The sequence below is a fragment of the Typopeltis vanoorti genome, chromosome 7, assembly GCF_054136105.1.
Source record: "Typopeltis vanoorti isolate ZY-2024b chromosome 7, IOZ_Tvanoo_1.0, whole genome shotgun sequence".
Classification (NCBI taxonomy): domain Eukaryota; kingdom Metazoa; phylum Arthropoda; class Arachnida; order Uropygi; family Thelyphonidae; genus Typopeltis; species Typopeltis vanoorti.
The window spans coordinates 145,726,488-145,751,361 of NC_143555.1; the positions used below are offsets into that span (position 1 = coordinate 145,726,488).

The window sequence follows — 24,874 nt, forward strand, 5'->3', positions numbered from 1 at the left end:
CACTGCCAAATGACTTAGATTATGATCGTATAGTCTATCCCATGTGCGTAGTCTACGGTGTTTGTCAATCGCATATGTTGTCTGACTGGTTTGTGTGGTTTGTAGCTTGTGGGATGAAAACGTGAAATATATTTTACACATTCGCATGAAACCGCAAGTTAGGCAATCACATTCAGTCCTTGTGGTTGGCTATCGTGATTAACAGGCCAAGGAGATAGTCTCCGCTACTTCCTTGGCCAGCTGGAGTTCGAAATATTTTAAGACAAGAGATGGAAAAAGTTCAGAATCTGATCATTATACAACTCGGGTTAATGTACGATACGTTTTGCACTTTTCATGGGTAGGATACACAAAGAAAACAGTTTTTTCGCTTCCAAGGGCGGGATTCGAACCCAAGGATTTGAATATTTCGAGTGAGAAATATTTTTACTTTTTTGTGATTTAAAAATACGAACTGAAGTAAAAATATTTTAATTTTAATTTCTTTTTTCTAACACGACTGCTATTAGTATAGAATAATTAAATATATTGGATTTACATTTTTGTCCTACTCAAAGCCTTGGTCATAAAAAACGCTGTTTTGGAAAAAAAAAATCATATTTCCATGGAGTTGATACAATCTTAACTTATTGTGGCGTCCATGTTGAAGTTGAACATGACACAATAAAAAATAAGATTTTCTGAACGCGATGAAAATAAGATATTTTTCCAAACAGTTTTTTTTTGTCCAATATTTGAACAAAAGTAAACATAATATATTTAATTCTTTTGTGCTAATAGTTGTCTCTGAAGAAAAATAAAATTCAAATATTTTTATTTAGCTAAAAAACTATTAATAACAAAATTTCTATTTTACACTATCAAAGGTATCGCGTAAAATTTATATTTCAAATTTATATTGTGTTTTTGTGTTAGAAGAGTGTATATCTGCATAATAGTGACGTCACCACTAGAATAAATAACGATCACTCATAAACCTTATTATTCATTCCCGAATTAATTTCTCAACCTTAAAGAACAATTAAAGACTTATATAAAAACAAAAATTATATACAATTTTAAAATTTATAAAATGTATATAAAATTTATATAATTTTATATAAAAATTAAAATTAAGGTTAGCTAAGAGAGTATCTGGTTAAAGATTCACAAATAATTTATAAAATTAGACACCCTTTAAAATAATTTAAAATATTAATTACACTGCAAGACTTTTCGAGGAAAAAAATCCATTTTTATTAATAAGGTTTAATGGGATAATAAGGATTAATAGGATTTCTTGAGACTTGCTCAAGAAATGAACAATTAAAGACTTATATAAAATTAAAGACTTATATAAAACAAAAATTATTAAAAACAAAAATTATATAAAATTTTAAAATTTATGATGTATATAAAATTTATATAATTTTATATAAAAATTAAGGTTAACTAAGAGAGTATCTGGTTAAAATATTCACAAATAATTTATAAAATTAGACACCCTTTAAAATATTGTATAAACTATCTAAATAATAATTACACTGCAAGATTATTCGAGGGTAAAAATCTCTCCTTACTAATGATTTCTTAGAACTTAGATGCTGCGCTATCTAATCGGATACTGAATTGCGTGTCAGATCGCTTCTCGGCCTTTTGGCTAAGTTCAGGTGTGTAGTTTCTGTTCTTAACCGCTAATATCAGTACGAGTCCCATCGGGTTTCACGATATTTAACCAGAAATTTACAGAACTTCCTAAACTCCGGACTGGGGAAATATCAAACACTTGGTGGTGGGAATAGTTAGGCTCCCCCATCTGATCATGCCCTCCATTCTGCCACGTGTGCGTACCCTCGGAATTGAGGTCGACGCCACAATATCGGCGATGGCGAAAGCTATCATAGACTGCGTAGAGAACATATTTGGATTTACCCCTTATGGGGGAGGAAGATACCAGGTAGTGACCAAAAATATGGAGACCAGAGAAAAGCTTCTCCAAGGGTTTGACTGTGGTAAAGTAAACGTATCTCCCTTCATGGTTGGGAGCATCCTGAGAACCCTTAAGATACCACGATTTCCCCTAGAATATGTAGAGAACAACGATATAATTCATAGCGTATTCTCTAAGTGGGGAGTTGTACGGGAAATCCAGGTTCACAATGACGCCGACAATCCTGAGTGGAAGTCAGGGGAGGTAACCATCTCTCTTGAAATGAGGACCGAAGTTCCTAACTTTGTCCTCATAGGATCTGCCCGGGTAATGGTAAATTACCCAGGCGTCAAAAAGCAATGCTTTAGATGTGGTTCAATCATCTTGGGGCAGACTGCCCTAGCATAAAATGCAAGAACTGCCTAAAAATTGGCCACAACTAAGAAAAATGTGAGGCAGCTTGTTTGAAATGTGGGGTCACTGACCACAAAGTCGACACCTGCCCATCCAGAACCCTCGCAGAGAGGATGGGTGGTGCAATCACATCAGCAACAAAACCAAGTAATGAAAAGGTCACAACACAGGAAGAGTTTCCGCCTCTTGAGGCCACTCCTGATCATGCCGCCATGTCTAACACAACGAAAAGATCCTGTAAGGGAGGGAAACCCACCAGAATTGCAGAGACCAGCAATACGATCCCAACAGAAGAGACTGACAATGCAGAAACCATCATGATAATTCCCACGGACGAAAGCGGAGCTACCACTGCCAATATAGACATCGCCAATTCAGATACAGTAGAAGAAGCTGAAGTAGAGATGGTGACGAACACCAAAACTTCCAAACGGCCATTAAGTCCGCAGGAAGAAGAGGTGACAAATCTCAAAACAGCAAAAATATATGAAACCGAACACCCAGAAGTCCCTCATGCAAAAGCAGGGGAGACTCTAAAACATCTCCTCAGAGGTATGCCCGGGGTGGCAGAAAAGTTTAAAGAGGCGATAGATAACGTAGGAGAACCTGAACTCCTCATCACAGGGAAATATGGACCCGACATCGTCAGTGCAAAATGGGGTGACCTCTTCGTTGATGACATGAGCAAAATCACCCCTGAGCAAGAGGTAGCCCTGGATATAGACGAGGAGGCAGCTTCGGCGTTCTACATTGCTCTCTGCAAACTAGACATGACCAAGGGAAGTGAGGTGGCCAAAAGAATCATAACAGCCCACGACAAAAGAAAGGAACAGTAACCACCTTGTGGATTTCTGTATTCAGCTTCACTGGTTTTTAGTTCCCACAGGTGGGGGAGGACCTGAGAACCCGAGCGGCGAAGGCTTACAGCGAGGCGGTGCAGTTCCTTGTGAGCTTCATCACTCGGGCCAGATCCTTCCTCCACCTCTAAGTTTACCTTTCCATTCCTTCTCCAGATTTATTCTCTCTTTGTTTTGTTACATGTTTCCGTTTTAGGATTTTTCCTTTTTTTTCTAAAGTGAAAAATCAACGACCGTTTTAGAAACGCCCATGGGGGCAAACAGCTAAAACAGGTCAGCTGAGGCCTCTTTTACCTACTCTACCACTATGCACTCTATCTTTATTTCCTCTCCTACTATCTGCTGACTCTCAGCCTATCTTACTCTACAGGCCAATGATGAAGTTTGTTGAACTCACAAAATATTTAATGGGATAATAAGGATTAATGGGATTTCTTGAGACTTGCTCATTTGAAATAGTTATTTGCTTTTGCTGTAGCTAACGAAGCTGAGGTTCGGCTATTGCTAATATTGCTAATATGAGTACGCTCTTAAGGTTTTTGCGTTAAGGGAGCAATTTGAGTCTCCGGGGAAGATGTTCTCCGACACGGCCCGCTGAGGGGCTTTGTCAGTGAATGCTTTTCTTCAGAATTTGAGAGGTTCTGCTCGGTGGTAGGTGGAAGGCCATCACTGAGTGGAGCCACCGCTGAGATGGACGGTCTTTCGCCCACGATTGAGTGGCCTAGGGATCGTCCAAATTTTTTGAGATGCCTTGTTTTAATGCAATTTCTATTTCCATTTTTAAAGCGATATACTATATCATGTTCAAATGAAATTTTATCTTAAAAGATACTTAAAATACTATATTTCATTTTAAAACGATACTTGAAATATCAATAAAATATTTTATTGCATTTCTATTTTTAAAACGATACTTAAAATATCAATAAAATATTTTATTGCATTTCTATTTTTAAAATGATACTTAAAATTGCATTTCTTTTTCTATTTTTAAAACGATATACTATATCATGTTCAAATGAAATTTTATTTTATTGCATTTATATTTTTAAAACGATACTTAAAATACTATATCATGTTCAAATGAAATTTTATGACTGGGATATGTAAGAATAACAGAGAAACATTGATTAGTTAAATAAAATCTATTCATATTTAAATGATATGAACAGATTAAATGATGACAAGAAACACTAATTCTGGTTTTGTATGAGCAGCAGCATCTTGACAAGCGCGCTTACTGCAAAAATTGCCTGTATGGGAGTGATCAAGCTGTACAGCTCACCATTCTTGAGTAAACATAATTTAGTCTCAGATACTCGCTAATCGACATACATTCTAAGCCATGGAAATCCCGGAAAGGAATGGGAAAACAAGTATTTTTGTTAAGTGTTTCTATTACCCCTCTTTTTCTATTGTTATTAAAACTACGGTTTTTGATAGAATTCTCCATTACAATCAAAAAGGGAAAGACTCAGAATTTACGTAACGAAATGTATTTATATAGTTCTGTATAGCACTGTCCAGGTGAGATGGATGAGCATTTAAAGATTTATATAAAAACAAACAAAATATATAAAATTTTAAAATTTATAAAATTTTTAAATTTATATAAAATTATATGAAATTTATTATATATTATTATATATAATTTATTATATTATATAAATAAAATAAAAATTAAGGTTAACTAAGAGAGTATCTGGTTAAAATATTCACAAATAATTTGTAAAATTAGACACCTTTTAATATATTGAATAAACTATCTAAATAATAATTACACTGCAAGATCCAAGGTTGTTGGAGTTCAAAAGAGAGAATCGACCGTGAGATGCGGTGATTAATAGCCTTGGAGGGTAATGGATGGCAATGCTGTAGCCAATGACGTTTTAACTGAGGCTCGGCTATTGCTGTTACCCTCCTGCCATGATCAGAGCTTTAATTTAATAGCTTAATAACACCTTATCCCTACACAGCCCTCTACAGATAACGGGGAAGATGAAAAGCATTCTTGCTTCGCCCCTTTAAGCCAGTCCTTACAGTCCTTATAAGGACTATTAAAAAATGCAAGATTGTCAAATAATTCCTCGCGTGGTGGTCGGGATAAGAATAGCTCCACCGCAAATCCATGCGTGTCGTAAGAGGCAACTAAATGGACGCAGAGTTTCGAGAGTTTCGCTCTCTCAGGTTTCTTCCGGAATTTTGCTCCCGGTGAGGGGAGCAAAATTTCGGAGGGGGGGGTTCCCAGAGAGCATTTTGAGTATCTGGGGAGGGTGCTCTCCGGCGTGGCCCGTGAAAGGCTTTGTCGGTGGAAGTTTCTCCCTGGAATATGAGCGGTTCTGCTCGGTGGCGGGTGGCTGTCACTGAGTGGAACCATCGCTGAGTTGGATGATCTTTCGGCCACTATTGAGTGGTCTAGGGATCGTTCTAATTTTTACACAGGGCTTTACTTACGTATCAGCTCCACTGCAGTCCATGCATGTCGTGTGCGAGGCGACTAAAGCGAGTACCCAGGGAGGGTAATGGATAGCAATGCTGTAGCCAATGAAGTTCTAACTGAGGCTCGGCTATTGCTGTTACCCTCCTGCTATGATCAGAGCTCATAGCTCAATATCTTACGTTGTCCTCTATAGATATGAAATATGAAAAGGAATATGAAAAGCATTCTTGCTTCGCCCATCTAGCCAAAAAAAAAAAAAAAGTTAAATAAATATATAAACTATCTAAATAATTTGTAAAATATTTTAAAATAGGGTAATAATATTTTTCAGCTGATCAGATTAATTCATGTTTCAACCTGATTATGTATTCTCGCTGGTAGAATTCAAGGAATGCAAAGAATAGATCCAGGATATCACTTTAAAAATAAATCTGCCGATTACCTAGCAAGTTGATCAAAATATCCGAGAAGTTACACAATTTGGAACATATCTGAATTAGCTCTTACAAATAGAAGTTTCGAGTTTGTTGTCATCAACATGATTAGGGGGTCACTTATTTCTTTGTAGAATGTATTTTGAGTCGGTAACGTCTGATGAGGCGAAATGAGTCGGCCATCAATGACCGCCGGCTCCATATATACTGAAATGACTTTTAATGGAGACTATATTTCTTCGTCTCTTGAATCGAGTCATTTACTGAAGTAAAAACAGGAAAAGAGTCTACCAATTTGTGTTTAAAATGTAATGGTAAATTACACAAAGACGCCTGCGTCTAGACGATGGAACAGTTTTTCTAGGTAAAAGTATATTTATAGGAATCTCTCCATCGATATCAGACCGAACCACTTAACCTAGAAAGAAATATTTGTTGCTAAATAATGACGTGAACTTAAAAATTTAAATTTCTAGTGCAATTTAAAACCAACCGATGTTACTCAAAGAATGATCAGCTAAATGTAACGTACATTTTGTGCATGTAACAAGATTCCCCCCCATTCTTTTTCCATAATTATTTCTTGTTTAAATCCGAAACTTTTATAAACCAATTATGAAAATAAAAGACAAATTAAAAAATAAAACTTACGCCAATAAACGCTCTCTTATTCATAGTTGGATGATAACTGAAATGGAATTGAGTAAACGTGATCTGAATCAATGTTGCAGGCATATAAACATGTGAAAATCGTTTGTGGGTATTAAGTCAAAAATGCTATCGACCCTTGAATTTTTTTAAGGACAAAAACTGTAAAGATATTAAGATAGTCGCGCAATGAGCCTCAAGAAATATTTCAGTGAAGACTTTTTTTTTAAAAAAATCCAATAACTTTAACATAATCGTATGCCAGAGAACAAGTATGTGTAGTCTACGTGGTACATTCGAAAGAATGACCTATGCCATTTCGCCGGAAAGATCTGAATTAGAATTCAACGAAGACGCAAAGTAGTTTACATAGTAAAAAGAACTCGAGTATAAAAACCATACTATATTAGTTATATATTAATTATTAGTTACACACTATATTAGTTATATATTAGCTATTAGTTATATTGGTGGTTGTATATATATATATATATATATATATATATAACCACCAATTAGTTATATATATATATATATATATATTAGTTTAGTTATTAGTTATATTGGTAGTTATTAGTTATATTGGTAGTTATATATATATATATATATATATATATATATATATATATAGTATCTTGTTTTAATGAATTTATTTAAATCTTATAATAATCTAAAGGTGTAAAAGAAATAAAAGCCAAAATAGTATTTTATTTGCCGTAAATAGGATTAAATAATCATTTTTTAATTAAATATAATAATAGACTTTCAGATTATATAACATATATCAAAAATGCATAAGAAATATACAGTGTCTCATCGAAAAAATTGAGTCTTACAGATCTCCTTTATTAGGCCACTGCTGTTATCATGATGTCGATGATATTGTGCTTGGTTAGTGGTGAGATATTCAAATGTTTGCAGGTGATACAAAGTTGGAATGAATTATTAAAAATGATGCCAGTGGCTCTTCAGAGCGATTTGAATGCATCGGTAATGTAAAAATTAAGTTCAACGTACTGTGCATAAATGTAATGTTCAGCATTTTGTAATCGGGGGGGGGGGGAGGGGATGCACTATTTGAAGAGTTATTCAGGAGGTGAGAAAGTGTGGGATTTGGGGGAAGGCAGAGAATTGAATTAATGGTAAGTTTTGAAATTTATTATTATTATTATTATTATTAATTAATTCATATTAGTAATAATAACTCCGCATGAAGAACAAAGAAATGCACCCAAGGCAGCAGCCACCTACGACGCAGCCGATTATACCGGAGACAAAATCAGACGACGAACTGAAGAACAAAAAAAAAAAAAAACGTAGGCGAGTCCTATAAGTTCAACTCTTTAAATATACTAATAGAAAACGGCCTTGAGACTATAAAAGCCAGCTTAGTAGATCTTGTGCAGGAACTCTTTGACAAGCATAACCGAACAAATAACAAAAAAATCTAGCGAATATGAAGATTTGGTCAAACATAATAAATTAGCAATGATAGAAGTGTTGCAACGGTAAAAGACATTAAAATGAGCATTAACGCACTAAATATCAGGCAACACAATGTGATGAAAGAGACATCCGACCTCCGTCAAGAAGTTCATTCTCTAATACTACAATACGAACGTTTCAATCAGCAACAACATAAAGATCTTGTCATAAATGGTCTTCCCGAAATTGCACCTACAGAAAACCTCAGAGACGTAGTTTAAAAATTAGGCCATGCAATTGATATCCCCCTACAGCTTAACAACATTCAGACCTTAAATCGGATTCCTAGAAAGAGCAAAAAAACAAGGCTTGCCACGACCTGCACCAGTCATAGTTCGTCTTACAAGTCCACAAGAGACGATCTGATAAAAGCCAGCAGAAAAAACCACTTGCTAAGAACTTGAACGCATTGCAAGACAATACACCAATCTTCCTATCCGAATATTTAACGCCATTCAACCAGAATCTGTTACCAAGAATAAAAAAGCAAAAACAGGAAAAAAATTACCAACTTTTGTAGATCAGAGATGCCAAGATATTCTTGAGGAAGTTACAAACTTCAAAGCCGATACAAATTAAAAGCTCAGAAGACAGAAAGGCTGCTACAGTGCAAAAAAAAAAAAAAGTCTCCTAATTAGTTCAAAGAAGACCACAGTAAAAAAAGAATGTGAACCATCAAGACAGATGCAATAACACCAGAATATATCGGCAATTTAACTTTGATTAGACCTTTCAGATCATTCATTTGACCTCTCAAACATCAGCCTACTTCCAACACAGCAATCAAATCAATAATTAATATATATATATATATATATATATATATATATATATATATATATATATATATATATATATATATATATATATATATATATATATATATATATATACTGGGTGGTGGCCATAAATTAACCTGCCCTCTTTGGAGGTATCTGTAGCTAAAACTAATACAAGGAATGAGACCACATTTTATACTGAGACTTTTGAAGGTATGGGGAGATGAATTCCGCAAAAAAAAAAAGATTTAGTATCAAAAGTCGCCGATAGGGGAAATTTTGGAGCTGTCGGAACCGAAAGCAGTAATATCTTTGCAGTAAACGCAGATAAAAAAGGATTATGCAAATTTTACTATGCGTACGTGACAGCAGCGCCACCAATTCCACTTAAAAAGAGATTGTGAACGTTCAGGCAGTTATTCGAATGACTGACGAATTGTGCTCAATAGGCGTCCTACCTTGCCTCAGCGAGCTTTACTTGTTAAGTTGTTTTACCTTAAACACTGCAATGCCGTAGCGGCGCTTCGGGAATTTAAAAGGCTTCATAACCTACGTACAGGTCCTATGTCAGCTGTAGCACTGAGAGTTATGATTAAGAAGTTTGAAGAAATTGGATCACTAGGAGTTAGACCTGGCAGAGAACGGAAAGCAGTGCAAGAAGAGACAGTAACAGACGTTGCTACTGCGGTGTTCGACGACACAGGGACCAGTGCTGGTCCAAGCGCTCGTGCCATAGCTCGCAAACTTGATATGGCTTATGGTACAGTCTGGAAAATCTTACGGAAAATGCTTCACTTCTATCCACATAAGTTCAGGCGTGTGCAAGCACTAACTACCGCAGATTATGATAAGCGCATGACCTTCGCGATAACGTTTCTTGCCCAATGGAGGTCGACAATGACTGGTCTTGGAGAATATTGTGGGGTGATGATGATCATTTTTATCTGAAATAAGTGTTGGGTCCGTCAACACTCACAACTGCAGAATTTGGTCATCTGAACATCCCCAAGCGATCCAGCAAGTACCGCTGCATTCTCCAAAAGCAACCGTGTGGTGTGGATTCACAGCCGATTTCATAATAGGACCATACTTTTTTGAACGTATTACCCCTACAGGTCCCGTAATCTGCTCCATTACTGGAGAGATTTATCGACGAATGCTGGAAAATTTTGTCATTCCTGCATAGCAGCAAAGACAATGTCTGTACTCCATAATTTTTATGCAGGATGGAGCACGGCTACACATTGAACGTTCAGTACAGCGCCTTTTACGCCAGCATTTCAATAATAAGAGGGTTATCAGTCAGTTCTTTCCAACGGCATGGCCGCCTCGTTCCATGGACATCACTCCATGTGACTTTTGGGTGTGGTGGTATGTGGAATCCGTTGCGTATGTTGGTGGCGTTCCCAACTTGCATGTCTTCAAAGAGAACATAAAACGGGTTGTTATGCACATCAATCCGACTCCTTATGCTCAGCAGTAGAGCATGTCGCACACCGGATGCCATTTGTTGTACACAAGAAAGGTCAGAACATTGAAAATCGTGTATGTGGTCCAGGGGACCCTGATTCTGATGAATGAAACATTATTTTCTGTGAGTTCAATCACTACATTAATTTCTGTGTCTCTCGCAAGTTGTTGTTTTAGCTTAATTATTATTATTATTATCATCATCGTAAAGAGCCACATATCCATCTGGAATGAATGACGCGGCTCTCGCTTACACCGTCGAAATGTTGTTATTCCATTTTATTATCTGCCTTTAATGTAATTATCCCTTGTTTTAGGCTCCGCCAGCGCCAAAATTTACCTTATCGGCGACTTTTGGTACTAAATATTTTTTTCGCGGAAATCATCTCCCCATGCCTTCAAAAGTCTCGATATAAAATTTGGTGTCATTCCGTTTATTGGTTTTAGCTACAGATGCCTCCAATCAGTTATATATATATATATATATATATATGTAGAAAGTATTTTTACCTTGGGTATAAATATGTTAAAGATACCAAGTAATTTTAAACCTGGTTTTACTCCATTTCCCAAGTAAGCAAACAGACTAAAAGTCAAGTTTGCGCCTGCAATTGATGCAAGTCTAACTGATCCCACAGGTAGTGCAGGACCAGGACAACTCGTGGCAAAGGTGGAACAAGCTCCGATCACTAATCTTGATATTTACCCTTAATGCCAAAACACATCTCCAAGAAGGGGATGTATGATGTTTTGTATTAAAGGCAAGGGGCCATATATATATATATATATATATATATATATATATATATATATATATATATATATATATATATATATATATATATATATATATATATATATATATATATATTATATTATATATATAATAAAATATTTATTACATTGAAGTGCTGTAGTTACAGCACTTAAATACATTAAAAGCAAAAATTGTAAAATATATATAACTTATTGTTATCCTATAAATGCAGTTAAAAAATATTATTTAATTAATTAATCCTTTGATGTAAAAGTTTCTTAGGATAATATAATAATATAATAATAAAATATATAGAAAATAAAGAGTAAAAAAATAAAATAAATAAAATAAAATAAAAATTATTATAAAAATATATTAAAAGCAAAAATTGTATAATATAACATATTGTTATACTATAAATGATGTGAAAAATGTAATCTTATTCAATTGGAAACTATAAATTACTATCTATAGTAACTATTATTAACACATTATACAAAACAAGGAAAATTTGTATGAAATTTATTGTTAAAAAAAACAAACTAGAACAACATGTTTTGTAAATGCATAATATTCAATCATAATTTTAATATAAAAATCATTGAATTAAAAAATATTATTATTATTATTATTATATATATGTAATTTTTAGAATTTAAAATTTTGTAATTTCCATAATTTTATAATGTAATTATTATATGTATGCAAGACATAATAAAGTGTTAAAAAATTATTATTATTATTATTATTATTATTATTATTATTATTATTATTATTATTATTATTATTATTATTATTATTATTATTATTATTATCCAAACGAGATAATTTTGCGCGATTTGACCTTGTCGACCTTTGGATATAGCCATGGAAAAATTTGGAGAATCTCATGCGGTTGCGTTTGATTCTTTCAAGGCATTTCATTGAGTCTACCATCGCAATCTTTGATCTTCTTATGAAGCTACCATCATATGGTCTTCCTCCTACCCTTTGAGAGTGGATTTTTAGTTTTCTCTTTGCTTGTGTTGTAGTAAATAGTTTTCACCCATTAGATTTTTCATTCCCTGTTGTAGAACCTCAGAGTTCTGGTCTTTAGCCCATACTCTTCCTCCTATACATTAATGAACTTCTCTCACTAACATCCAGTGCTATTCATCGAAGATCTTGAAGTTTGAGTCATTTAAGCACTTCAAGATCTATGATGAACGTCGTAAACAGATCTCCTTACCAGTCTCATTAATATCAGGGATGAAAATAATTTAATGTTTAAATTATTTTCATATGAATCAAATCAGTATTCATTGATTCCATATGTCCTTTAGAGGACTTTTCTCTAATGCAAACAACTTTCAGCTCTAGCCTTCCAGCGTTCTGACGTAAAAAAAAAATAAATAAATAAAATAATAATAAAATAAACGGATTGCAAAATGCGAGTTGTGATGATGAAGGCCCGTATGTGTGTGTGTTGACGCTCTGCAAAGTTACTGATTATTGAAAACTTACCAGAATGGAAACTGAAATATTTTTCAACGTAATAAAAGGAGGGAGATGAACAAGAAGCTGTCCCCGATTGACATTAAGATGTGATGTATAAGATTATGAAATATGAAATATAAAGTAATGAGATATGGAAGTTATCTTGTCGGATAGTTGGATGTGTTCACCGGCTAGTTTATCTGTTTTACGAGATGAAAAACATTTCCACTCCAGTAATAGACAAGCGAACACACTTCACTTGGTTTTCTAAAAGTTCTTCGTATTCTAGATGGGATTCGAACCCAGAGTGTTATCGCTTTCGACTGAGGCACAGAGATGCCAGTTTTTTTTTTTTTTTTTTTTTTCTCGGAAAAAAATTTCGGGTAGGAGCCAATCTGATATTAATTCTTAACCATTCGATGCAATAACGTTTCTCCTATTTAAAGCTGATTCTGTCATGAATTTAGTGCAAATATAAAACTGTCCACTTTAAACCAAGGTTATGGAAGAATCTGTTGTTCTGACTCTTCAATAGCTTGAGGAACAGCTTGTGATTTTCCTCCCACAACGCTAATCGATTGAGAATTTGGGTGAAATGTGTTAGCATTAAAAGTCAAATTACGAGAAATATTATGTGGTATAATAATGATGCATTTCCTTGAGAAATGCGCGTAAAAATAAATAAATAAATAAAATAAAATAAAATAAAATAAAATAAAAATTCCTTGCGGTTTTAAAGCACAATTTCCTGACTGCATTGCTCATTTCATTTGACTAATGAGTCAGAACACTGGGTGCTAGAGTAAAAAACTAAACCCATTCTGCGCAGAAGCAACTGACATTGTTTTCAAACGTATAAAGCAGTTAGCGTATCCATGACACTGAGTTACCATAACGACGAGGATAATAATGGATGGGAAAAGAATAGCAAAATTTTTGCTAATCCATGAACTACGGCCCCTCTTTTTTTTTTTTTAATTCTCTTTTCATTGTAAGATGAAAGGAGAGTAAGAAGAATGGCCGTTTCGGAGGTGAACGACCCCTGAAATGAATGGGAGGCGGTCTTACTATGTTGTTGGGAGAAATGTGTGAAGAAAAAAAAAAGCTTATTCCCCTTTCTGTTGAGAGAGAAAGTTATTAATAATAAAATTATAAATTAATAATAAAATTATAAAAGAAAGTAACTATAGTTACTTTCTTTTATAATTTTATTCACTAATTAAAGTAAGAAAAAAAAAGTGTATCAAGTTACTTAAATATAAAGAGCCAATCGGCTTCATTTCGCCGATAATAACATGATTTAAATTAAGGGGATATTAAATCCCACATTATGATTTAACGACGAAAATATCTGTGTTATTTAGATGTTATTTATTTATTTATTATCTGTAAATAGGGTATTTAACATGAAATTATTTATAAAATATTAAAAGATTTGAGGTCCTTTTATTTAAAGATTTCTTTTTCTAAAATTATTTATTTTTAGTTATATCTCACACCAAAGTATTATTTATGTAGCGATTTATAAATAATTTCTTGTATTACTCAACTATAAGGTAAGGTAGGAGATGCGGTGATTGATTCATTCAATCCAATACCCTTGGAAGGTAATGGATGGCAATGCTGTAACCAATGAAGTTTAACTGAGGTTCGGCTGTTGCTGTTACCCTCCTGCCATGATCAGAGCTTTAATTTAATAGCTCAATAACACCTTATCCCTACACTGTCCGCTACAGATAACGGGGAAGATGAAAAGCATTCTTGCTTCGCCCCTTTAAGCCAGTCCTTATAAGGACATATTTAAGCCAGTCCTTATAAGGACAACTATAAGGTATCTAAGGTACCAATGTTTTGTATAGTTATAGTTATAGATTTCCAGATTTAAAAAAATTATATGTATTGACTCATTATGACTAATTTTGTATTCAAATCAACTGTTCCGAAGAGGTTTCTTATTACCACTTATATATCGAAGTGGATTAATAAATGGATTTATTACTGGATCAGCTGAAAGACTTTTTCCGGTGCCTCGTTCCCGACAAGGGTTCTAACTGCACAATTCCCATTTCCGCTAATCTAACTCGTAAAATAAAGCGGCCTTTCCGAAACAGATGGAATTTGAAAAGGTCACAATAACGGGGATTTTTAGCTCTGTCTAGAAAATTTTCTTGAAGTACTTTAAAATCGAGGTCGGTTTTCAATCTTTCACGCACCCCATTAGGCCCGCTACATATGACATAGTAAAACCGCAAAAACAAATAGGTCGCCTTAAAATCAATGCAGACTTCCTGCTGTACGTAATGTCGATCTGGGAACAAGGCTAGTTGAGAATGGTATTTAAGTCATTTAAGTTTCCCATCGTTTGATTGAAGCGAAACTAAATGGCTAGCTCTGTATATTCAGAGATCCGATTGACCTAGAAAAACAGTGGTCTGCTCCAAAATGCGTATATATTTATCTGTGTCGTTTTCTGTAAAATGTATCAGTACACATGTTTGGATGATACTGTTCCGACACATTAGTCTTTCGTTACAGAATAATTTCTTTGTAGCACACACAAACAAATACCAAATTTAACTTATTTATCTCAATTGTATTAAAACAATTAAAATTATATTTTCCTGTTAACTTCTTTGAGTGATGGACTGAATCCTTAACTCCTTATCCCTTTATCTGAATCTCATTTTTTTTTTTTTTTTTTTGTGGGTAGTGCATTACCTGCTCTTTGTGAGCATTTTGAGTTGTTTCAGCTTTCTTTTGCGACGAAGACTTTCGGTCTTCTATGTTTGAAGCGGTCTGAGGATTTGTTAGTCAGCTGCTTGTCGTATTAGCTGATTTGGGTGGTAATCTGCGGCTGTGAAGAATATTTTTCTTCAGGGGCGGCTCGTGCATAGGCTGTGGAACTGCAGCACCCCCAATTTTTCTCGATATATAAATATATTTATTTATATTTGCTTGTAATATTTAATTTTACCATCAACAATCCTATACAATTCTCTTATTTTGTATAAAAAATAATAAAAATAATAAAAATCCATCTTGTAGCACATAGGAGGGCGCTAGCAGCACTGTGTTTACCACAGCGTCATATTGCTACGCGCGCAAGCATACGCACGTCATAGTGATATGCGTGAACAGTAATAGGGTGTTCGAAGTGCTTATCGTGTTTACTTCGTCTCTTTAAATATTATTAATCCATTCCTTTAATTACAATTAAAGGAATGGATTTTGTTTTTAAGTAATTCTGAATTATACTAAACTGTATAATTTTATCGATAATAAACAATATTTTTTCATGTTTAATTTTTTTTAAAGTTTTACCATAATTTTGATATTTTATCCAAACACGTATACACTGTACTTACAGTGTGTATGTATGTACTGTACATTTCGAAAATTGCAGGCACCCCCACGATTTCATGCCACGAGCCGCCGCTGGTCCTGATGTGCGGTAGTTTAGCTTCTCTGCGTAGCTGGAGATTTCTGATGAACTAGGGAGTGTTTAGGACCATTGTTAGGCATTTATTCTGGATCGTTTGTAGTCTTTGGATGTTTCTTTTAACCGTGTGTCCCCAAGCTGGTAAGACGTATGTTAGTTGAGGTCTTATCTGATTTGTAGAGGAGAATTTCGTTGTTTTTGTTTAGGATGCTGTTTCTATTCAGGAGTGGATGTAACTGTGTTATGGTCTGGTTGGCTTTATAAGCAGACACTATCGATGTTAGTCTTGAAGTTTAGGCTTTTATCAAGCTGAACTCCTAGGTATTTGGCTGATCTGTGGAGCTTTTTTGAGGATTGATTGAGATGCGCCATTTGATACCAATTCTTTAAATCGTTATTGCTGTCTGCAGTTTGTTTATGGCTAGTTGTGGTCGTAGGGATCTGGCTATGATGATCGTGTCATCGGCATAGAGGGCGGTGATGGATGGAGACAACTTGGCGAGATCTGTCATGTATATGGAGAAGAGTAAGGAAGACAGTAGAGAGCCTTGAGGGGACTCCAGCTGTGATTCTTCTTTCTGTCGATCTAATTCCATTCATTTTTATCTTAAATTTCCTGTTGCTGAGTAGGACTTGTAGTATTGGGATTCCGACTTGATGTAGCTTGTAAAGTAATCCATAGTGCCAGGTTCTGTTGAATGCCTGAGCTATGCCCAAGAAGATTGCGACAGAGTGATGGTACCATTCGTATCCTTGGGTAATGTATTCTATAATTCTGTAGAGTTGTGGAGTGCTGTTTTCTAAAGCCGAATTGTTCATCTGGTATGACGTGGTTGATTTTTGCTGCCTCTTGGATCCGTGCAAGGTTTTGCGCGTTCGGCTATCTTACCTACACATGATAGTAGACTGATGGATCGACAGTTCTGTGGAAACTGTGTGTTTTGGAATTAGGAAGACGTGTGTGAGTTACCAATGTTCTGGGTAGTGATTTAGAAGTAGGATGGCATTGATAATGGCTACTAGATGCATAATGCCTTTGTGTGGAAACAGCTTGAGCACCTTGTTCCTGATTCCATTCGAACCCGGGGTCCTCTTGGCATTAATTTTTTTTTATATATATATATAATTTGGTATATTTCTGCTGGCGATGTGGGTTTGTTGCTGGATTCGGGAAAATAATGTAGGCCTAATTCTGAAGTTTAAGTCTACTTGCACATAATTAGGCCTACATTATTTTCCCAAGCTATCTGCAAATGCTTCCACTTTTTCTTCATCTTTATAGGTCATTCCGTATTCGCCTTTGATTGGAGGGAGTGTATTGTGCTTTGAGGGAAGCGACTTCAGAATTTCCTATGTTGTCTAATCCTCTGTGCTTAGGTGATGTATCTTAATGTTCCAAAGTTGGTTTCGGTGGTCTTTTAGTGCATACCGAACTTGGTTCGTTGTTCTATTAACTGCTTGTTTATCTGCGATCCATTGTTCTATTATATTGTCTTCGTAGCCTGTTCCTTTCTCGGATAAGTTGTTTTATTTCCTCTGGAAGTCTGTTTGGCGATGCACGTGTGGTGTTTGTTACATAGGATATTGCTGTCAATATGTCTTTTTCAAAGATTGCCACTGGCTTTTTTATTTCCTCAGTGGATGTTAAATGCGGTATTGGGACAAGTTTTCCTGGAAGGCTGAGTGGAGTTGGTTCCAGTTGATAAAGGTGGTGTTGTCTTCAATTAGGTCGTGTGTGGTGCCTAATTGCAGTATGATGGGGTTGTGTTCCGAACTCACATCGTTGATCTCCTGTATTTGATATCCGCGGGCCATTTGCTATAAAAGTGTATCTCAAGTAGACTGCAAAAAATTTTAGACTAAAAAAACCTTCACTAATTAGAATCGAAGGGAAGTGAAATAATGAGCATAAATAAATTGGAAAATTAATAACAATAATTTTATTTATTCTAAGTTATTACAAGACATAAAATAATAGTATAATGATTATGACAACTAAAAAAAAATAAAGAATATTTTTATTATATTTATATTAAGGGAATAAAAGGCGTTAGCTGAATTTTTTTTATTAATATTTACAATAGATGGCATTTAAACCAATTAAACCGAAATTAATTTTATTGTTGCTTTGCGTTTGAGTTAGTGGGTGCACTCGCACACACATATAACTCAAAACAATAGTTTTTAGTTAGATACTGTGTGCCGGTGCAACATATGGTTTTCCTTGAGTCTATGGGAGGAGACATGTGATTCATTAGTTAGTGCCGTGTTTATCCCAGTTGTCTCTAATTGCACTAAAGAAATATATTACACATGTTGAGAAATATATTACACAGACACCAAACGTCTCTGTACTTTATTCAGTGGTATAATAAAACTACTTGTTTTCCTTACATCTGCAATATAGTGGCATTTGGGGGAGGGCATGTTGTTTACCTCGGGGAGCGAGTTATCGTCCCTACTTGAAAGTGATTAAACTTTATTTTCGTGTGCGATGTATATGCAAAACTTTTGAATTTATTTTTTCGTAAAGTAAAATCAAGGGTGCGAGGAAGAGTTTCTTGTATAGTATTTTATTACATGTGTAATTTTCTCTTTTGTGTATATTTTACAGAAAGTGGCATAATTCAAAGCGATTCTAATGCAATCAGTAGTTTTTTCTGTTTATTCGCTTATCCACATACGTAGAATTAAAGTCAGAAACGGTGCAAATCAAAATAACTGCATCAAAATAATAATAATAATAATAATAATAATAATAATAATAATAATAATAATAATAATAATAATAATAAATTGAGAAATAAAATATTTAAAAAGAGCATTTTTTATTCTTTTCATGATAAATAATATTATTTTAATACTATGATAACATTAATATTACAACAATTTTTTTTGGTGGGGAGATGGACTTTATCCCTTCATCTGATTGAAGAAAATGTGTGGATGGAGTGTTATTTAGTAAGCTCTGGTCATGGCTGGGTAACGGCAATAGCCGAACCTCAGTTGAAGCTTCATTGGCTACAGCATTGCCATCCGTTACCCTGGGTCTCCAGTTTACTTATATCGGATCCTACAACAAATAAACATTAACATTTCTGGCTAGATGGGTGAAGCAAAAGTGCTTTCATATTCCCCTTTGTCTTGTAATGAAAGAACTTTGAATGGAGTGTTTGTGAGCTATTTGCTCGCCCATTAAGGGCAGTGAAGTTAGCTGTGTTCAGCTGAACTTAAGATAGAATTTGGTCTTTTATATTTGTTAATTTCTGCTTCATTATATTCCGAGGCTTCCTTGATTAAAGGGTTTGAATGGTTACTTGTCTTGGTAAAGAACTTCTCAGCTAGATTTAAGAGAATGGAAGAGATATAAGGGATATTAACTTCTCTATGGATCTGGGTGTTTCTTTAAACCAAAGGGGCATCCAGAATCATCCTCATGCACTTGAATATTCTGTAATCTCTGAAGTTTTAGAATGCTTGAATTTGCAGTGTGGCTCCACGCTGGGGATGCGTAAGTGATGACCGGTCGAATTACCATCTTGTAAATTGTTAATTTTGTTTGCGTGTTCAGTTTACTTTGTCTGTTCATCATAGGGTAGAGCTGTGCTAAGACTTTGGATGTCTTTGAGGTAATGTAACTAATATGTTTGCTGAATAGGAGTTTACTATCAAGAATCACTCCAAGATATTTAACTTCAGTCTGCCATAGAATCTTTACTCCCAATAAATAAATGTCCTCCATGGTATGGTTTTTCTTTCTAGTAAACAATATAGCTGAGCTTTTCTGGGGGTTAACTTAGATCCTCCAGTCTCCATCCACTTTTCTAAAATGTGTATGCTGGTTTAGAGTCTTTTAGTTGCCAGTTTTGGGCTCAGTGATCTTGCCATCATCTGCATATAATTCAGTGAATGTTGTTCTTGGGGTTCAGAGGGATGTCCGCTACATAGATTGAGAACAGGAAAGTGCCAGAAGAGATCCCTGAGGTACGCCTGACGAGATCCTGCGTCTGGTCGAAACCGTTTCGCCGACCCTGACCTGCATATACAGGGTGTTCGGGATAAATTTGACAGTTTCGTAAGGAAAAAGAAAATCTTCTTTGTATCTATTAAATTTAATGAATTGACAAAAAAACATTACAGGCAGAGTTAATTACAATACTATCAACAAGATTTACTCAAAATATCCACCATTAGCATCGATCACAGCTTCAATTCTGCTTCGGAACCTCGAACAAGCTGATGCTACAGTCTCCCTGGGAAGGGCCGCAAAAACTGTTTTAATTTTATCCATTAACTGGGCTTTTGTATTACTGGAAGTGCGATTGGTGTCTTTTTCAACTGCGCCCCATACAAAATAATCCATGGGGTTAAGGTCTGGGGAGTTTGGAGGCCAAACATTTGGACTGGTGAAGTCGTAGAAATTTTCAGACAACCATTTTTGACTTTTCCCAGAGGTGTGGCAAGGGGCCGAATCCTGCTGCCATACATACGGCCTACCATTGGCTACCCTTGTTATCCAGGGCTTGACTACAGTTAGCAACTCCACGAACAAAGCCCGAATTCCAATGCCAGGGTTCTTCAACACCTGTTCCTGTAGATTTGCGAGGAATTCTGCTGTACGAACGCAATCAGATCGTCTGCTAGGGATCTTTTTTCTTGCTACATCCTCGTAGTCACCATTGCAAGTCTCTAGTTCATGCCTGATTGTTTTTACTGTATTCAGGGAGCATTGGGCAGCAGTCGTAATATCCTTATTTTGATGGCGGGCACGAATCATCATGATACAAGTTATTCTCTTCCATGATTCAGGTGGGTTCCAGCTATCCATCCTCTCTGACATCTTGTATATGAATGAAGAAGGGTCCAAACTTTTAAATGAAGAGAAGTGTGTGTTAATACATGTAACTTACGGAAAAATATAATTAATTATAAATATGTCAAATTTATCCCGAACACCCTGTATCTGTCTTTCAGGTAAGAATGTATTATTTTTATTAACTTGATTGGCAAGTTAAATTTTATCAGTTTGTAGAGAAGGCCTTGATGCCATACTTTGTCAAACGCCTTCTCTGCGTCGATGAAGATGGCAGCTGTGTGGAGTTTCCAGTTATAACCTTTAATAATGATTTCTACTAGCCGGTGCACTTGTTGAGCTGTACTATGGGTCTTACGGAAGCCGAACTGTTCATTAGACAAAATTCCTAACTTATCTGTTTCTGCTTGGAATCTTGAGAGGATCACTTTCTCTGTCACCTTTCCGAGGCTGAATAATAGGCTTATGGATCTGTAGCTTTCGGGAAAGTGAGGATTTTTTCCTGGCTTCTTCAATGGCATGATGGTGGCTGTTTTCCATGTAGTAGGGAAATGCTGGACTCTAAAGATGGCATTTATAATGTTGATTGGCTAACATCAATACTGAAGAATGATCTTCAGTATTGATGTTAGCCAATTTGGTTTCCCATTGATGGTTTCTGTGTTTTTGAAGAGCTTCCCGGACCTGCCTGTTTAGATTGTTCAATACTGTTTTATCTTGTGGGGCTCTGGTATTGTGGTATCTCTTCCTGGCTCTATTTTTTGATCTGATTAGCTTCATGATTTCTTCAGGGATACGGTTGATTGGGTGGAGGACAGTGGATTGTCTGACTGATTCTATTGCTTTCTGAATTTGTATGGTTAAGTTATTTATTGCTGTATCAATCTCTTTCTTTTTTCTGATATTGGGTACCGGACCAATATGATCGGGAAGAACCTTGGCTAACTTGTCCCATGGTATGAATGTGTGCAGAGGAGAGAATTGATCTGATGAACCTAGATTAAGCACTATGGGACTGTGGTCAGAAGATAATTCGTTAACTGATTCCAATTTGAATTGGTATCTTATATTTTTAAAAATGACAATGTCTAGTACATCCGAGCTACCCGAAGGGCTGAAGTGGGTGGGCTCGGTAGGGCCGACCACAACAACAGAGTTGAGCATTGCAAAGTTGAAAAATGTGTGGAATTTTGTTGTTAGTTGATGAGCTGTACCAAGCTGTGTGTTTTGAGTTGAGATCTCCTGCTATTATTATGGAGTCATTTGGACCAAGTATGGAGTCCAGATCTGTTGTCAGCAGAGGAATGCTTGGAGGGTTATAAGCAGCATAGATCTTGAAACTTTCAGTATTGAAGATATGTACCTCCACACCGGTGAACTCAAGGTTTACTGTTTGGAGCTTGTATATTGTATTATGATTCAAATAATTCTTAGTATATATGGCTGTCCCTCCACCTCTTGTGTCAATTCTGCACAGTGTATCCACGGATTTTTGGGTTATTAGCTGGTCTTAGATGTGTTTCACCAATCAAGATATCAGCACTGAGACGAGTTGCAAATTCTTGAAGTTCCAAAACCTTGTTCATCAATCCATTTACATTCCATGCCATTATCTTAAGAGCTTTTGGTTTGAATTTATTACTCATGACAGATGGCTGTTATAACGTTTTGAGTGCCTTGCAGGAATCTTTTTGTCCGAAGATGGTGAGGGGAATGTCTTACTGAATTCCTGCAGCATGGTGGCAAGTGAGGCTGATAAAACTGATGTCATGTTGGAGCTTTCTAGCTCGAGAGATGTAGGAGGCTTAGTTCTTGCAGCCTCAGCATATGTTTTGGTCATGGTTGTTTCTTCCTGTGAGGTTGAAGGCGAGGTGTTTCGGACTGGGGGACGATCTGTTTGGTTGCTTAAAACGTCGTTAGGTGGAGGAGCAAGATTGACTTTTGTTGATCCTCGATTTTTTGGAATGGAAAGGCATCCCTTGTAGTTGGCGGGGTGAGGTCCTCTGCAGTTTGCACAGCAGGCTGGAGTTGTGCGTGACTTGGTCATGTGATGGTCTGGTGTCCCTCGCCGACTTCAAGCACCTGAAGGCTGCCTTACATAATTTTTGGGCATGTCCAAACCATTGGCATCTATGACGCTGAACTGCAGATGCTCTTTTCCTAAGAGGCTCAGTTGAAATCTTGAGTCCGCATACTACTGTCAGTTCATGGATCTGCTTTTGTGTGTTGCTTATTTCCACCATAGTCTTTTATCAGATCTGAGCATCCTGCTCACTTTTACTGGGGACACGCCCTGTCTGGAGAGATCAATGCTCACATCTTCAGGAGTGATACCTTCAGCTATCCCACGTAGAACTACCTTCAGGTTCTTTTCGCTGGGTAAAGTGAAGGTGTGATATGGGACGTTAGTATTGTCCATAAATCTGGTCATCTGTCTGTAATCCATGACAGTAGTGGGTTGTATTTTAACTACCTCATCTGAGTTTTTGGCCCATGAGAATGAGATGTTTTGTTCTCTGAGGGCTGACGAGAAAGGGATCCATTTTTCCTTATCCCTTAATATGACTGGTGGTATCTTTTCTTTAAGACCATTGAGTGCTTCTATCCCTGTTGTTTTGGATTCTTCCACATTGGTGGAGATTTTCCTCTTCTTTTTGACCATTTGGAATTCTGCATCTGTTTCCAAGGTCTAATAACTGCTGTCTTGCGATGTAGCATCTTCCATACTTGGGCAGTGTGCAAAATCTGATTGCGTCAGAGTTATGGGCTCTTCACTTATGTCATCCATATTGTCCTCTGTGACTGCTGTGTAGGGCCGGCCGTCTCTATAAAGGAACCCAGGTGCAAGAAACCTTTTGGGGCCCTAAAATATTTTCAAAGGTAAAAATTAAAGTATTCGAAATAAACGTATTGTAAAACCTCTTATCTGCAAATGATTTTGGCACAGGAAAACAAAAACAACAAAAAAAAAAAACCACATTCGAAATATAACAGGTTAACATAACGTTTACTGAACACAAAATAAAAGTATTGAATAATTAAAATAAATAAACATTTAACACAAACAAAAGTAACCTCGCTCACCAACTAGCGCACAAAAACTATTTACAATTAATTATTGTTTAAAGTAATAAAAAATTAATTTAAGCACATAAAAAAATAAATAGGTTTACTATTTAGGGGCATAGTTTTACTAACACGTATATTGCTTAATATGTATTTATTTAAATATGCGATTTTATTTATTTATTTATTTATTATTTTTATTTTTGCTATGTCATTAATCATTACCGAAAGATTACAATTTTTTTGCAATTTCCTTTTCGATGCTTAATATAGCAAGTGCATTTAAGCGTTCTTCGCACATACTTGACCGAAGATAATTCTTTATACATTTTAATTTGCTAACAGAACGCTCTGCACTTGCAATAGTAACTGGTAACGTAAAGAAAATTTTCAATACAGTTAGCACATTTGGAAATAGTTCATTATAACAATTATTTAATATATATTGCAGTATGTCTTGCTTGTTATTTACATTTTTTTGGTCCAAGATCAATTCTCGTAACAAATTACAATTTCCTGGATTAAGTCTTCATTTACATGTTTACTATAATATTTTACAAAATCCCTTGAGCGGTTTTCTTGTTCATTTTTTTCTAATGTTTCTATATCAGTGATTAATTTAAAATAAGAAATAACATTAGGTATATTTTTAAATCTCTCATCTATATGTACAATAACAGTATCAATCACAACGTTGAAAAAGTGACATCTAAATTCCTCTACGGGGTTTAGTAAAACTTCATATTCTGCTAGTTCAGAAAATAATCTTTTTCTTTTTCGAATTTTTTTTTCAGGGAAGTCTTCGGAAATATTCAAGTTTCGTGCTATCATTTTTGCGTCGTCTAAAAATGTGTTAAATTTTGATCTTAAATTTTGGATTTCATTTT

General features: G+C 35.5%; 1 pseudogene; it reads left to right on the forward strand.

Moving 5' to 3' along the window:
- Positions 1-1,619: 1,619 nt before the first annotated feature.
- LOC150105169 (U2 spliceosomal RNA) lies at positions 1,620-1,736 on the forward strand (annotated as a pseudogene).
- The last annotated feature ends 23,138 nt before the right edge of the window (positions 1,737-24,874 follow it).